Source organism: Talpa occidentalis, unplaced genomic scaffold (genome assembly GCF_014898055.3).
Source record: "Talpa occidentalis isolate TD23 unplaced genomic scaffold, MPIMG_talOcc4v2.1 talOcc4.9, whole genome shotgun sequence".
Classification (NCBI taxonomy): Eukaryota; Metazoa; Chordata; class Mammalia; order Eulipotyphla; family Talpidae; genus Talpa; species Talpa occidentalis.
This window is the reverse complement of record NW_023605305.1, coordinates 10893695-10907178: the sequence shown is the minus strand read 5'-3', so window position 1 is coordinate 10907178 and position 13484 is coordinate 10893695. Positions and strand designations below refer to the sequence as shown.

The 13484-nt window shown below is 50.5% G+C and overlaps 1 long non-coding RNA gene across 1 annotated transcript; it reads left to right on the top strand.

The window, feature by feature from the left end:
- Window positions 1-2998: 2998 nt before the first annotated feature.
- On the top strand, window positions 2999-12020 carry LOC119236462 (uncharacterized). The gene is made up of 3 exons (XR_005123066.2): window positions 2999-3642; window positions 8904-9068; window positions 11701-12020. It is a non-coding gene; the product is annotated as an uncharacterized LOC119236462 (long non-coding RNA).
- Window positions 12021-13484: the final 1464 nt, after the last annotated feature.

The window sequence follows — 13484 nt, the reverse complement described above, 5'->3', positions numbered from 1 at the left end:
GAGCTTGGCTGTTGCCATGGTTCCACCTGAGCTTCCAGAGTCTGGGCCCAGCCTGCTCAGTCCAGATGAGCATCAGATCACGCCAGGCTGGCGGCCGCGTTGCCAGGGGGACGCCGGCCTCCAAGATGCTCTGGTGCTGTGAGTACCGGAGAGGAGACAGGAGGAGGCAGGGGCAGGGGTTTGGGAGGACGCCGCCCCCTGTACCCGGGGCTGGCCCCCCACTCCTCAGGATCCTGCCTGTGATGTCTCCCTCTGTGTCTGCTGCTGAGTACACGATTAGTCACTCACGCCTTTGGCCCACGTAACTGAGCACACAAGTGGGCATTCAGGGGCGTGTGAGGACACCTTCATGGCGCTTCTAGTTTAGTGGGAGAAGCAGCCACCAATGCATGTGAAGCCCAAATAAATACCACCAAGAGAACTACAGGGACTTACTTGACAGGCAGGAGTTTGAATTAACCAGGAGGTCTACTTGGGTTGGGCTCTGAATGAGGAGGAAGCACAGAGGCAAAGGGAACAGCATGTGCAAAGGCCATGTGGTGGGGGGCACATGGCCCAGGATGGGGGCCAGACCCTACGTGACCTTGCAGACTGTGTTAAGGAACCTGGCGTTACACTCTCCGGAGCATTATTTAAAAAATCTGAAAAGCAGGGGTGGTGTGATCAGCTTGATCCTGATGCGGTCACATGGCTGTCGAGTGAAAACACGGAGGGAGGACTCCAGTGGGTGGAGAAGTAAGAGGTGGTGGGGAAAGTGCCCAATGATATTTTAAAACTATTTTTCAAGTCTGTCCTCCATCTCCGTCCCCACTGCCATCACTGTGGCTCCGATATCCTTCTCTCATTCACAGTTTAACGCCCCCTCACTGGCCCTGTGATCTCTGCTATTTCCCATCTGTCACCCCCTGGCAATGGCTGCAGAGTGTCTTTGAAATCTCTGCTTCCGATCATGTGCTCCACGGATTTCAGGCCCTTGGTGTCCTTCCTGTTGTCTTTCCTTTGACCTGAAATGCAGGACACTCTCATTGTGTTACGTTCTCTCTCCTGCTCCCCTCCCCAGGCTCCGGGAGCATGGCGGAGAGCTCTCTTCCTAGACTTCATCTCAGTTCCAGCAACTCTGCTTCATCTTCCAGAGTCACCCCAGGGGGAGATCTCTGAGCGCCCACACAGCTCAGTGTCTTGGGCCCAGTTCTTGATTTATGCCTACACTGCCTCTGAGAATGGATGTCTTTTGGAGTATCTACCAGGCCCTTCAAAGTCCATAAATTCCAGAAAATTCTGCTATTTACACTTTAAAGAAGAGAAAAGGAAAGCTCTAGGAAAGAAATAAGTCATTCAAAGTTACACAACAAAAGTGGCAGAGTTGTTCCCTGAAAAAAGCCCTATTCTCACGCCTTGTCATTATTTGATCTGGCTCGGAGCTTGCTGCGTGCAAAACACTCTTCCCTTGGAGTGTTTGTCAAAACACCAGCAGCTACCCAAGGAGTGAGAAAAAGAAGATGAAACCAAAAGCCAGTGGAAGGAAGGGAATAATAAAAATTAGAGGGGAAATAAATGAAATAGAATTTTTAAAAGACAGTGCCAAAGATCAATGAAACCAAAAGCTGGTCCTGTGAAAAAATAAAGTAGATACACCTCTAGCTAGACTCTCTAATAAAAAGGGGAGAAAACTCGATGAACTAGAATCAGAAGCAAAAGAGAATTACTACAGGCACCTCAGAAAGGCAGAGGATCATAGGAGCTACTGTGATTGTTTTTATGGCAACAAATTGGAGGAAAAGGACAAAGTCTTAGACTCATACTACCTTCCAACACTGGATCGGGAAGAAATAGAAAACCTGAACAGAACCAATCACAACCAAGGAACCTGAAATAGTAATCAAAAGTTTCCCAAAGGCAATAGCCCAGGGGCAGATGATTTCACTGGTGAGTTCTCTCACACTTTCAAAGAGGAGCTAATACCTCTCCTCCAGCTCTTTCAGAAAGGTGAGGAACAGGGGATGATTCCAAGCACATTTTGGGGGCTAACATTATTCTGATACCAAAAGCAGACAAGGGTATCACAGAAAAAGAAAAGGACAGACCAGCGTCCTTGAGGAATATAGACGCAAAAATCCTCAACAAAATCTTAGCAAACCAGATTCAACAATGGAAAGGCTCGTCCCTCTCTCCCTCCCATCCCCCTCCCTTCTCTCCCTCTTTCCTTCCTCTCTTCCTTCCCTCCTCACTTCCATCCAGCCAACAATTATTTGTACCTACTATGTGCCAAGCCCTACTATGTGCTGGATCTATGCAGCATGACTCTCAAAGAACCACAGGCCACTGCTCTTCCCTGGCAGAGTTGTTGGTGCCAATGTAGAAACCTTCTGTCCCGTGACTCACTGAAGATTAGCAGCTCGAAGGAAAGCCCTCAAATTCCTGACTTTTTCCACCCTCAGGAAGGGCTGGGAGGATGCTTAAAATTGATGGGGAAAAGAATTAGCTCAGCCTTTGTTTATCCCTCGTGAACATCGACAATCAGGAAACAGCTCGCAGTCTGAGCAACATCGTCATGATTGGGTCTCCCTGGCTCATACAGGTCCCTGAGATTCTTCTTGAGGCAGATGCCACAGCTCCCTGTCAGCATCAGCTCAGGAGGAATCTCACAACATCTTCCCCTTCCGATTGCCACTTTGGCCAGCAGGGTGGATGGAAGGCACGCCATGCCTTCCTGCAGAAGTGGCTGTAACCTCTGACTTATTCTCTGCCTCTGTGATCCGGGTGATGTGGCGCCCCCACAGTGACCCTGGGGTGCAAGGGGTTACCATGTCCATCTCACAGATGAAAACACTGAGTTTCCATGGTGGGGAGCACCTTGCCAAGACCACACCCCCGGCGGTGGGGTCCCTCTGATGTGAGCTTGCATGGACCGCCTACCCAGCAGTTCACGGCCAGCAGCCCTGCCCGCTGGGTAGCATCGTACACAATCAGGATGTCGTCTAAAATTCTAGCCCCTTTGCTCGTGGGGAGCAAGGAAGTCTGGGTATCTCTGTGAGGCTCAGAGAGGGGGGATGGGAAGACCTACAACCCAGCTCTCCGCTTCTACGAAAGCAGTGTCAAAAAGCTTGGAATCTCGAATCCGCTTGCCTAGGTGGGACGGTGGCTGGATTTCCAGACTGACCTGCAAAGTCCCGTTTGACCCTTAAATTCTCGGAGGATTGCTAGCATGTCAGCCACGCCCACTGGCGCTTTGACCCCTATTGCTGCGGAAATCCACTGTGAGGTTTCACTTGTGACATCAGCGGGGCTTCCCTCCACTTGAGTCCCCGCGCCTGCCACACCTCAGAGCTGCTCCCAAAGGCTCCTTCTCTGCAGGGGAGACACCACTGGACACAGGGCCACCCCACGCTGGCCTAAGACAGAGCCTGACACACAGCGGGCTCTCAGGAGATGTGGACAGAAACAGAAGAGAAAGTGGGGTGCAGAGTATGATAGGCAGCAGAAAGCAGAATTGGGGGAAGAGGGATGGACAGACGAGAAGGCAGTAGCTTTGGTCACTGCTCAGGTGTGTTGAGGGGCCGAGGCTGGACTAACAGGTGAGGCAGGACCTGTGCTGTACTTGGCGTCCACCTGCATAATTTTGCTTCTGCCTGGCTGGCAAAGGTAAAGACTTCACCGGCACTGCAGGCAGCCCCACTGTCCCCCGGAGGGCACCTACCCAGTCACACCAGCGGCAGCGCTGCGGGGCCCTGGCTGCTAAGGCAGAGCTGTGAGGACTGACGCAGGTGCCTTGCCAGTGACGCCATCCCTTCCTGGGTGTCCACTTGCCCTTTTTTGATGGCAGAGACTTTGTCTGGCAGACGGGCATCGCTAGGTGTTGCCATGGCAATGGCTATGATGTCACTTGGGAGTAAATCAAATTGCAGGTTTCACAGTTGAACAGCTTTGCACTGGGAGGGTGGTTGGGGTGAGGAAGGAATCCACGGGCAGGAGAGTCACAGAGGGAACGGCCCTTGGTCATCTCCCGCCCACCCCCCGGTTTGGTCACCTGAGATGAGGCTCTTTTGTTCATCCTCTCCTGCCAATAATTTTCTGAGCACCTATTACGTGCCAAGCGCCATGCAGGGCTGAGAATGGAGTGACTAGGATGACGTGGTCCCTGCAGCCCGCACAGGTTACAACCCAGTGACAGAGGTGGGCACGGCGGGCAGGACTCACCTGCGGGTCATCACACTGCGGTTGGTGCTGTGAAGGAAAGGACCCGGCACGGGAGTCTTAGAGCTGCCGTGGACCAGGCGGTCTCAACAACCGGAATGTATTTCCTCAGGATTCTGGGCGCTAGGAGTTCATGATCAGGGTCCAGGGGGTTAGGTTCTTCTGTGGCCTCTTCTTGGATTGCAGATGGCCGCTTCTCCTGTGTCTTCACACGGTCTTCTCTGTGTGTCTGTCGTGTGGGTGAGGCCCACGCTAAAGACCTCATGTTCACTGAGTTACCTTTTTAAAGATCCTCCTCCAGATCCAGTCACATTGTGAGGTACTGGGGGTGAGGACTTCAACATCACAGCTTCCCACAAGAGGAGTTAGAAGCACGTATAAGGGGGGCTCCGAGGTAGCAGGTGGAAGCGAGACACGGAAGGCCTCCCGGCAGCGATGACATTTCAGTGGGGACTTGAGGACTAGAAGGATCTTCCCGGGAGGAGTGAGAAGAAAGATGGAGATGAACTTGTAGGCAGAGAAAATAGATGCTTAAAGGCCAAGCGCTGGGGGGTTTTCTGGAGCGTTCAAGGAGTTAAATGACCAACGTGGCTGGAGCAGCGGGAGTCAGGGGCAGGTGGTGGTAGAGGTGTCAGGTGCCAGATCCTACAGGGCCTTGCAGGTGTGACTCCTACAAGCCAGGGGACGCCACCCGTGGGCTCTAAGCTGAAGAGCAATTTGATCAGAACTTTCTTTGAAAAGATGACATTCCCAGTGATTTTAAAAGGATGACCAGGATAGAAGCTATCCTAGTATTCCATAGCTACCTTTGTTTGTTGTCGTTGATCTTTGAATAACACGTTTCTATTACTCTGGTGCACTCATGCTGGGATTTTTTTCTAGGTGTGGGTTCTGCATTCACAGACTCGACCAGCTAAGGATGTTGGCTGCGTGAGTGTGTGGAGGTGGAACCCTCTGATACAGAGCACTGGCCATAAGGGACTTGGGCAGCTACCACAGATTTGGGTATCTGCAAGGGTGGGAGGGGATCCTGAAATTAATCCCTTACAGGTACCCAGGAACGACTATGACTAGGTTTTGGGGGAGTCAAAAGTTATACCTGGATTTTCTACTGCACAGGCTGACACCCCTAACCTTGAGCTGTTCCAGGCTCACTTGTAGCTACCCAGCTCTGGGCACTAATTTAGAGCTGTACACGCGCTTTTTCAATTATTCTTCCAACAACCTTTGGGGCAGGTACTTTTACTATGCACATTTCACAGGGGAGGGGACTGAGGCCAGTTGCTAGCACTAGTTCAGAGCATCGCCTCCCTGGTGTCTGTGTGGGCGGTGATGATCTCGTTCAATTCCAGCTGATTCACATTCAGCAGGTCAGCCTGGGACCTGAGATTCCGCGATTCTACCAGGCTTCTGGGTGATGTGGGTGCTGCTGACAGGTTGCCCACCCTGGAGCAGGGAGGTTCTATCTCATCCCAATGGAGAGAGGCTGATCTGGGAACTGAACACATATTGTCTGTCACACAGCTAAGTCAAGTGTGGGGGGGCGCTTTGCAAAGCACCATCATGAGAGCTAAAGTGAATGTCTGAGGACAGAGGAAAGAGAGGCTATTTCTGACCAGAGGGTTGAAGGAAGGCTGCCTGGAGGAGGTGGTTTGAGTAGGGTCTTAAAGACTGGGTTGGATTTCTTAAGCATGGAAGGAAAAAGGGCCTTCTCAGGTCAAGAGAAGTCATGAGCAAGAATATGGAGCAAGAAAAGAGGGGGATGCATTGGAGACACTATAGCTGAAACATGAAGTTAGTAATGGGTTGGATTCTGTTCCCTCCAAACTCGTATGTTGAAGTCCTAACCCCAGCACCCCAGAATGTGATCTTGTTTGGAATAGGGCTGTTGCAGATGTAACTGGTTAAGATGAGGCTGCACTGGACCTGGAATGATCCTTCATCCCATATGACTGTTGTACTTATAAAAAGGGGAGATTTGGACACACAGACACATGCACGGGGAGAACCTTACGTGGACCCGAGTTATGGCTCCTTAGCCAAAGCCGGGAGTGGTCCTCTCCAATGCTTGCAGAGTCGGGGGCCCTGCTGACACCCTGATGTTGGACTGGTAGCCTCCAGAACTGTGAGACAATCCATCTGCTGTTCAAACCACTCAGTGCGTGACACCTGGTTAAGGCAAACCAATACAGGGTACAGTCATGCGTGTGTCAGCAGATGGTCCTCAAAGGAGAAAAGTGCTCTCTTGTGCCCAGAAAAATGCACTTTGAGCCCCGAGAAGATTCCTTGTCACAAAGGGAAATGGGCATGTGCGAACGAGGACAGCTTCCTGCCACCAGGAGCCATGTGCACGAAACCCAGGGTATATACCTAAGTGTCCCCAAGCCTGGTTTAAGTGTTTCTTTTTTCTTTATTTTTTAAAGATTTACTTATTTATGCATACAAGAGCTGGGGTGTAGGCCAGAGGTGCGGTGGGGGGTGTGTGTGTGTGAGAGAATTCACCAGAGACAGAGTAGAGAACAGAACAGGCAGATTGGCTGCAATACACTGCTGAGGGGAGCAGCAAGTGAGGCAGGAGAGGTCTGCTGCGCCATGTAGGTTGCTCCCTGGCCGGCCAGGGACTCGAACTCGTGCTGCAGTGGCTGGCGATAGCTTGATAACACTGTCTTTAACCCTTGTGCCACCAGGGAGGCCCCCTGATTTAAGCATTTCTGTTGCTGGTTTCAGTTTCTCTTTTGCCTAGGAAGGTCCTGTTGGGAAGGGGCTGGAAATTGGCTAGAGCTGCTCTGTGTCAGGCGGTGCTCGGCCTCTGGATGCTTTCGTTTCATCCCCAAGGCGCTCTTAGCAGGAAGATCTCATTATCCTCGTGTTGCACAGGACGAGACTGAGGGTCGCAGTGTTTAGGTTATTGCTCATGGGCCCTTGGGCAGGGCAGAGCACAACAAACACTGGATGCAGGTGGATTCCTCCTGTCCCTTCCACCAGCTCAGTGTGCAGTGATGGGAAAGGTGACCCATTTCGAGGAAGGGAATGAGGCCAAGATCAGAAGGTTGGCAAAGAAATCTGCAGACAGAACTTTTACCATCTGAGAAAACGGCCCCCTTATTGTTCAAGCTACTTTTAGTAAGACTGCATGTTGTTTGCAAACCAAAGCCTCCGAACAGCATCAGCAGTTTTAGGTCTGCCATAGATTGTAAGTGTTGCATGTCCACAGGAGCTAATAAATAATACCCTCGTTTCCCCGCCCACGTGCTGAACCAAGTGAGAAATAAGATCAAGAAAAAGGCAGATGGTGCCCCCAAACCTCACCTCTACTAAAGATAAATCTGTTATTGGAGAGTGTGGCTCTTCCCTCAGGGAAGTGGGCTGCCTTATGCTGCACCCAGAATAGTCAGCCTCGCCTACCCGGGTGTAGGCAGCTTGGACCATGGCAGGGCCTGGAAGAATCAAGCAGAACCTGGCTCCCGTGGGCAGTTCCCTCCTGGGAGAGAGGGGGGACAGCACGGTACTCCTGTTGCCAGGTTCCTTTTCCCAGCGCTCCCACGAGCTAGGTCACTCGTGACGGAAGCATGAGGGGGTGAAGGTTGGTCATCAGTGTCCAGAGAGCATTGCTTCCAAAGGACTCGTCGGGCATGGGGACGAAAGACATTTTCTTCCAGACGGGTAAAGATTGAGGAAGGAAGGGGTGGAGGGAGGGAGTATGAATTTATTTTTGTTTGAAAGATGGGGCAAAAACCCTATGTGTGTAGATGTTTGCGCATGCACAGACAGGCGTGGGAGAGCATAACCCAGGCCTCCCCAGGGAAGTGGTGGGAACAGGGTACAAGGGTCTCACCCACTGGGAGCTGCCACTCTGGCCAGACCTTCTAGAATCACACCTGGAAAATGACTTAGGCTTGTAGGTTCGGGTTGGAACTGGATGGTGCAGATGAAGGGGGATTGAACACGCCAGGGCTTCCCTGGTGGCCTAGAGGTTAAGTCTCAGCGCTATCACCACTAAGGTCTGTGTTCAATCCCTGGCCAGGGAGCTGACCCACATCGCGCAGCAGACCTCTCCTGTCTTCACTTGCTGCTCCCCTCAGCAGTGTATTTTAGTAAATCTGTCTACTCTGCTCCCCACTCTGCCTCTGGTGAATCCTCTCAGCCCCTACACCCCCCATGCCTCTGGCCTATACCCCAGTTCTACACAAAAATAAAAAATATAAGACATCAGAGGAAGGTCCCCAGTGAAGATGAACACTCTCAGGAGCTCCCTGGGCCAGTACTACCCACATCACTTGTTAGAAACAAAATTCTTGGGCCCCATTCCATACCTGCTCAAGCAGAATGTGGGCAATGTGTTAACTCCAGGTAACTGTGGTGCTTGATAAAATTTAAGAACTACTGATGTAGAAGATGTAACTTTGGAGTCAGATCCCCTTGAAAGCTCCGTGCTCTTGAGTACCTCAAATCACTTCTGTGAATCCCAAGTTCCTCAATGGGAAAAAAAGGAATCTTACTTTATTAATCCTCTCATACAAGGATTATTACTAGGTTTAAACTTGATACTAAGCTCCAGTGTTGAACACTCATGACCTCTGACCTAAAGGAACTAGCTGATCTTTGTGGGCTCCTACTATGGGCCAGACACACATCTGGCTTTATGTATATTATCTCTTTTAGTCCTCACCTCACTCCTATGAGGTAGGAACAATTATCCCCATTTTCAGATGAGGGCAAGTGACACACACCTGACTATGGACAGCCAGAAACGAAGCCCAGATTGTCCCACCCCAGAGACCAAGGGGAGGAGACCGCCATGTTGTTCAGGAAGCTTAGCATGGAGACCCTTTTTCAGAGAAAAGCAATCAGAGCTGTGAGAACACCAGGTACAGGTGAGGAGAGTTTTTTTCAGGACTTTCCTTGACTGCTTAGGTGTGGGAGAAAATGTTTACAAGTTCCATTCCTATTTTCCACTTCAAAGGATCTGTGTTTTCAAAACTTTAGGCTTTTGGCTCAAGGTCATTGCAAGAGTCTTGAAACAATAGTCTAGAACACCAAACAGTTTCTCGTGCTCCAGAAAAATCAAAACATTCAAAAAAAGAGCTGATTAGTGGATAATATCTGAGAAATATCATTGCACCATGTCAAGGGCCATGAAATTTTCATCATGCCAAAGTACGGGCGCCATATTGAATTACCAGTTGTGCTGAACTCTGGCTAGTGAGCTTGTTTCCACACCTCCACGGCCCCTTGCCAGATTCATTGCCTGCTAATGTCTGACCTGCTCTGTGTCCCCAGAGACTTCCCACTTTGGCCACCCTGTGGCCACTTCCCCTTTGGCCACTCTGACTTCCAATTGGAGGTGCCAAGAAGAGATCGTAAGGCAGGAAGAAAAGGAGATGGTGGCCTCTATTGTCCCCAGGCCTGGCTATAGTGGGTCTCAAAGTGATTTCTTTCCTCTGAGGTTACAGCCCCCATGGAGAGCCCCCTTCCATGTTCCTCACCAGCAGTTAGCCCCCTCCTGAGTCCCTCAAGGTCAGGAATGGCAGCTGATTTCTGCTATTTCTATTCTGCTATTTCTAACCCACTGGGAGCTTTCTCATCCTTCCAAGTTTCTCATACTCCCCTCTTTGGTAACTGCCTTGAGCTCCCTTGTATTTGCGGGATGGGGCCCTTGCTGATGCCGACAACCTCACTAACAATGGCTAGCATTTATGGGGGGCTTCCCATGTGACTGGCCTAGTCCTTCCCATCCTTTAACTCACCTACCCCTCCCTGTGTAGTAGGTGTGATCTGGCATTACACCTGCGTGTGTGTTGGTTACTTTGGCCAGAGAGCTTCAGGCGTGGTTCTGGATGTCGGAAACAGTGGTAAGTCAAATGGACGCTCCGATGATGGTGTCTGACCCCTTTACCAGGCTGGGGAAGCTGATGTTGCAGGGGCCTTGTATCTCCTGGGGGGTCACTTTGCCTCCCCAAGCTCTTGGCCTCATTTCCTGTGCTGCTGGACCCCTCTGAGCACCAGAACCGGCTGAAGGGCTGCGGGCAGATGCGCCACAAGCTCCTGGGGACTGATTGATTGGCTGATACTGTGGCTGGATGAGTAGATGCTTTCAGAGCAGCTGCTGCCAGGGGAAAATTCCAAGTGCAAAATATTATTATTAATTATCACGATTGCTCTTTGGGCTGCAGGCACTGTGTCTGCTTAGAAGGGAGAGATAAGGCAGCCCTGCCAAAGTGAAAAGACTGATTAATGCTGATGGAGTCTGTCCTCTGAGAGGAAGCTGTGGTGTGTTATTATTTTCTTTTTAATGACTTCTAGACTGGAGTTAAAAAAAAAAAAAAAAAAAAAAACAACCACCCAGGATTTGAGATCTGGCTTGGCTCAAAGTGTGTGACCTTGGGCGAATTTACTTAACCTCTCGGTGCCTCAGAGCTTTCATTGATTAAACGAGAAGTTAGGATTGGGGAACGTCCGAGATCCTTCCCAGTAGTCCCAGCGTTCATCGGAAGATGCTGGTGCTTGATTGGTTATCTGAATCCACCTGTCCTTTCCTCTGCCACTGGGCACTCTCCAATGCCATTCCCCTGCCTCCTGGGTTCTTCAAGGCCTGAGAGTTTAATTTGCTGTCCTTGGGCATGGAGGGGAGATGGGACAAGGCAAGGGTTGACAGAGCCCCCCCGTTACTTCCTCCTCCCTTCTCGTTCTCTCCTTCCTCTTTCGTGATCCCAAGAAAATCAAGACTCAGAGTGGCCACAGTGACCCCAGCTCCCACTCTGGAGCCTTTCACCCCCTTTACACTCATCAGCACTTTATATAAATAATATCCTTTTAGTCCTCATTACCCTTCGATGGGGGACCCCTGTCATCGCCCTGTCTTTACTGGCATGGAAATGGAGGCACAGGGATGTTTAAGTCACTTCCCTGAGGTCACTCAGGTAGGAAGTAGGGGCGCGCCCCATAGCTGGAGGGAGTCTTAGAGTCCATCTAGGCCCCTGGGTTTCAACCCAATGCTGGTTAAAAATTGCTGATGCCTGGGTCTCACCAGAGGTTCTAATTGAGTTGGTTTGGGGTGCAGTTGGGTCTCAGGATTTTTTAAAATCTCCCTCAAGTGAGTCTAATGTGTAGCAGAGTTGGAGAACCACTGATTTCATCCTATTACCTGTTTTACAGATGAGGGAATTGAGACTCAAGGGCAGTGGATCTGCCTGATTTTTTTCTGTTGTGTGCCCCACCCCAGCTCTCCTGGTGGGAGAAATGGGGAGTGACAGTCAAGCTGGAGGGCCATCGTCCCCTACCCCCCAAACCTCTGGGGCCCCTTATACCCTTATAGCCCAGGACTCTGACTCTCCCGTGGCCTCAATTTTCCAGCCTGCCCCCAACTTGCTGCCTTAGTCAGGATCAGGTAAACCTGCAGTAACTGGGGGACCCCAAAGAAGAGGCTGGGTTTCTCTAGGAGATTGGAGAGGGAGACCTTGCTCGGTCAGCCCTGGGGACTTAATTATCCTTTGCCTTCCCTGCCAGAGCTTTGGTTCTCATCCTCCAGCACGTGATTTCCTGAGCTGAGTCCTCACAGGCTTGAACCGGTGGAGATCCACAGCATCTGACTCACCGTGAGCACTGGGGCCCTGCACACCCACCCAGGCAGGAGCAGCCAGAGGGTTTGGACTGAAAATCAGAAGAGCAACTGTCTTAGAAGTGCTTTCTGTGGGTCAAGCACCATGAGTGATTTAAAGCACACAAATACACACAGGAAATATTGGGCTGTCGGAAAAGTCATGATGTATTTTTTCTGTGTTTTCTACACAATATAATGAATCCTACTTTTCAGGTGTGGAAATGTAGGCCAAAAGAGGTTAAATGATTTGCCCGGGAAATGTCAATTAGTACATAACAGAACAGGAATTTGATTCCAAGTCACCTGTTAGTTTAAGTTAGTTTAAGTGCCACCTCCTCCAGGAAGCCTTCAAGACACACCAAAACAGACCAGAACAGATCTCTTTATTATGTTCTGGCATTCTGTGTAACTCCTCTCTCTTTGGAATTAAGCAGTCCTCAGTACTATTTGATGAAACACACTCTCCTACTAGACTGTAAGCTCCTTGGGGGTGGTTGTTTTCACTCAATCCCTCCCTTATCCCCAATTTGAAGCATAATATCCACCCCATCAGACCAGCTCCTCAGAATTTGTTATAAGAGAAATGAATGGTCCAGCTGATACCAAAGTCAATGCTTATACCCACGCTGCAGTCTGACAGTTTTCCCCAAAAGTTACATCAACTGTTGGGTCATCAAAATTCATGAAGCATTGGCCCTGCCCCAGACTATAGTATTTGAGGTTGCACTTAGCTGCATATAGCAGCAGCCAGTACAGTAGATTAACTAAATTGGGGTTGTTTTTTTTTTTAATTTTTTTTAATAGAGGCATGTTTTTATTTATTTATTTGTTTGTTTATTTGTTTGTTTTGTTTATACATGCACTGGGTACAGTCAGAAGCGTGGGAGGGTGAGAGAATTCACCAGAGCCAGAGTGGGGAGCAGAGCAGGCAGAAGGACCGAAGTACACTGCTGAGGGGAGCAGCGGGCGGCAGGAGAGGTCTGCGTGCCATGTGGGACCCTCCACCAGTGGCCGGAGAGCAGCCGGGGATTGAACCGGCGCTGCAGAGGCCGCGAGCATCTTCGCAACCCAGTGCTCAACCGCTGCGCCACCGGGGAGGCCCGGGGTTTGGTTTTAATGTGTTATAAACAGCCCAGAAGAAGGAAGTCTCAGCCCCTCATGACTGCGCAAGGACATGCTTGAGGGCTGTCCACCCTCCCAGATGCCTGCTCTGCTATCCGGGTATGACCTTTCACCCTCGTGGTCCCAGGATGGCCGCACCACCTCGAGCTACGGAGCCCAAGATTCCAGACGTGAAGATGGAGTGAGGGTGGGTGAAAATGAGGGACCAAGGTCGAAGAGCCAGCTGATCGGACCCTTATCAGGAAAACAGTGGCTTTTCTAGAAGCCCACCCTATAGAATTCAACTTGCATCTCGCTGGTCCAGCCAAGTGACGTGGCACCTGAACTTTAAGGGAGCCTGGGCAGGTGAATAATTTTAATTCAGCATGCTGCCCAACTGGGATTCTATTCTAATAGAATATGGGAGAGCAGGCCACTGGCATTATCTGTCCCATAGGCTCTGTGCCAGGTATGCAGAATAGAAAGATGCATAACATATGGCCCCATCCACCATGGGACAGACTGCCTGGTAGAGGAGCCAGGTGCAAAACCACCTTTCACAGCCCCACATATTGTTAGAAGAACAGTG